The sequence below is a fragment of the Lethenteron reissneri genome, chromosome 10, assembly GCF_015708825.2.
Source record: "Lethenteron reissneri isolate LAM-NWPU_2019-01 chromosome 10, ASM1570882v1, whole genome shotgun sequence".
NCBI classification, from domain to species: domain Eukaryota; kingdom Metazoa; phylum Chordata; class Hyperoartia; order Petromyzontiformes; family Petromyzontidae; genus Lethenteron; species Lethenteron reissneri.
Window position 1 is genome coordinate 5,183,280 of NC_083788.1, and position 3,746 is coordinate 5,187,025.

The following is a 3,746-nucleotide window of genomic DNA, read 5'->3' on the forward strand; positions in this document are numbered from 1 at the left end:
CCGATATCACTCACGCTGATGTTGGCCGTGGCTGACAAACCGAGCAAGGTCGCTGGGGGTACGTAACGCAATGCGCTAAACACTGTACAGCCGCTGGCACCCGTCAATGTAATCACCAGCCATGCTCTACCCATGCTGGACAAAGGCCAACAATCGATCTAGCTGCTGCCACAAGGTGAACGGATTACTTCTGCTCTGCGGTAAACGCACGCTCGGTCAGGCGTTTTTCTCTCTCGTTGTCTGTCACACCCGTAGCGAGTCTCGATGTCGAGTCCGTGTCCCAAGCCCACTTACTTTTCTTAACAGCATATAACAGTCACTGTTTTCCCCCCCCCCTACAGCCACACAGAGGTTGTTTTAAGGTGATCGAGCACAAAACGACCATACACACACACGTACAAATGTTTACATGTCAACACAAGATTCCAAATTGTTATTGCCACAAAGTCATGGGTGACTTCACATTCCACTCAAGCTGGAATTGTATAACTGTTGTTGGGAAATTGTGGGGGGGGGGGGGGGGGGTCCAAATAAAAAACATGTTTTTTGGATCGGTCTACTTAACACAACTAGGGGTCGGCACGGTTTGGCTCAAACCACCAAACCGCGGTTTGAAACCGAACCAAATCGGTTTGGTTTGGCTCTGTTTGAACTGGTTCGGTTTGGTTTGGGGCTACGAAAACCGACTCGGTTTGGCTCGGACAGGGTGGAACCGGCTCAAACTAGTTTGGTTGGTTGTAAAGGCCGAGTACAGCAATATCAAGGACATGATGACGGACATTCTCAACCAGCGCTACCCAGCGTTGACGACGGACGCGGCGCCAAAGGCGGCGCCGCGTGGCGGCATTAACATCCTCTTTGACATGGTCTACGCGCCCAACGCTCACGACGGCGCCGCCTCCGAGGTCGACCGCTTCCTGCTTGAGCCGACTCAGGACCTGAGCATGGACGTCGTCGAGTGGTGGAAGCTGTACGGCGGCAAGTACCCGCGCCTGCGACGCGTGGCCCTCGACTATTTGCCTATCCCGGCGTCGTCCGTGCCCTCCGAGAGAGCAAACTCGGCCGCCAAGCGCTCCTTTCTCGACCGACCAAACCTGCACAAGTGCACGTTCAAGGCCGAGATGTGTGTGCGCTCGTGGGCGCGGATGTTGCCTAGTGTTGGGGTTTCACTGCCATTGAACTACCACACTGCGTTCAAGGACATTGGGGTGCCAAGCTTGAGGAGATGGCTGGGACGACATCGTCGTCCAGTATTGCTAGTGAATCTCAATATGAAGAAAGCCTGCGTAGAAATTAGCGAGTAATACACTTGATATTTGTATTGAATGCGAATATGTTTGCCGCGCATCTTTCGGTTCAAGCCAACTCAAGAGGTTTGGTTTAGCTTAGTTTGGTTTGGTTTGGTTCAGTCGTCGCTGGTTTGGTTTGGTTTGCTCAATTTGAAACCAGTTGAGTCGGTTCAAACCGTGCGACCCCTAAACACAACTATATTGTGCCGACTTTTAGATTTCCAACCGTCACAGACCATCTTCTTTGTTCTTTCGGTAAAGTCACGTAGAAGTCACATAGAAGGGAAATAATAAAATAAAAAATAGAACATAATAAAATACAATTCTCACGACGTTTCGGCCACAACGCAAGCAGGGAAATAATAAAATATAAAAATATAACATCATAAAATACAATTCTCACGACGTTTCGGCCACAACGCAAGCGGGAAATAATAAAATAATAAAAATAGAACATAATAAAATACAATTATCACGACGTTTCGGCCACAACGCAAGCAGGGAAATAATAAAATAATAAAAATATAACATCATAAAATACAATTCTCACGACGTTTCGGCCACAACGCAAGCAGGGAAATAATAAAATAATAAAATAGAACATAATAAATACAATTATCACGACGTTTCGGCCACACAACGCAAGCAGCCGTCCTCAGGTCCTCAGGTGAAGAGCAGGTCTGTGGCCGAAACGTCGTGAGAATTGTATTTGATTATGTTCTATTTTTATTATTTTATTATTTCCTTTCTACGCGACTTTACCGAAAGAACCAAGAAGATGAATCCCTGCAGTCACGAAAGCTTAAATCGAAATTCGTCACAGAAACTTCTGGAATCTGCATCATTAGTTACAAACTGGATGAGATTTAAGAGACTATGTGGATACAAATTTGGGATCAGCAACACGTACAAGTATGGCTATTCTGGCCCCTGCCGTTGGAATGTGGAATTCACCAATGGATCTAGGAAGGGAGATATGACTTTTGATTTCACAGGGTTAGAGTCAGGGTTAGGTGACACAGGTAAAGTTAGGGTCACTATCAGGTTTCGGGCTACGGTCAGATGGCCAGTGAGAGGCACTGCTGGACAGAGGTCGCAAACGGGTTTGTTTCCTTACCCGTACCGGCCGCACCAGGGTCGCAAATGGGTACCTGTACCGGGTACCAGTACCCGGCCGGGTACGGGTACCCGTTCCCTACCCGTACCCTACCCAAAATGAGTGACAAACGGTTACTCACCAGTGACTCACGGCCTACCCGTACCCGGCCACACCAGGGTCGCAAACGGGTACCCATACCCGGCTGGGTACGGGTAGCCGGGTATCGGGTAGGGTACGGGTGTCGGGTACCCGGTTGCGACCTCTGCTGCTGGATGAGGGCATCGCCCACGCCGTGGCAGTCACGGGCGCTTGTTTTTACACGCTTTTAATTTATTTAACTCAATCCGTCTGTTGTCGTCGTATCCTTAAAAAATCTTGTAACTCAATTTTACCCACTTCCCAATGTGCTATCGACTGCAAACTTGGTATACTTATGTCATACTGATGACAAGACTATGTTCTATCATAAAAAAATAAAAATAAATTTTTAAACATTTTACACGCTTTTGTTTAACTCACTGTCTGTTGTCGTATCCTCAAATCTTGTAACTCAATTTCAACCGTCTTCCCAATGTCGTATCTACTGCAAACTTGGTAGAGGTATGTCATACAGATGACAATACTATATTCTATCATAAAAAAAAAATATTTTTTTAACAATCTTTTTACGGGTCTAATTGTCCACGCTCAACTCACGTTGGCTGTAAATCACCACGGTCCCTTACGTCACGGCAAGCTCGGGGCCACTTCCTGAAGTCGTCGAGTTCTGCCATTATGAGTACGGTACATTTCATTAAGCGTATTTTTTTATAAAGTATTTTTAAATATTGTATTAACAAACTTAACCACGCTGATCAGTGGGGCTTGCTGAAAGTGAACGGACATACGAGAGCATAGAGAGTGCAGTACAATGGATTTTGCCACACTTCCACTGACGCCAACAACGTAGCCACGCGGCAGCCTATAACAACACACCGCTGTGCACGGCGATCGCCCAAGAATTTTATCGAAAGCTCAACCGTATTTAGCTTCCGAGATGTGTGGAGATTAGGCACATTCCCTGGTGACTTAGTCATATGTTATGGTGGAAAATTCCGCACAAGTAATTTAAGGCAGTCGAGGGGAAACCATTTAATTAATTCGGCCACGCTCAAGTTCAGCCCCTTCATCTCGCTTAGGGCCCCAATAACATGATTAAGAGTGCTCCAACTGGCCCCGTCACGCGAATGTGGAACTTCCACCGATGGTTCTAGAAAAAGGAATATTGACATTTTGGTTATGGGGTTAGGCTTGGTGTTAAGCTCAGGGTTCGGTTCAGAGTTAAGTCAGGTCAAGGGCTATATGGTGAGGATAACGGT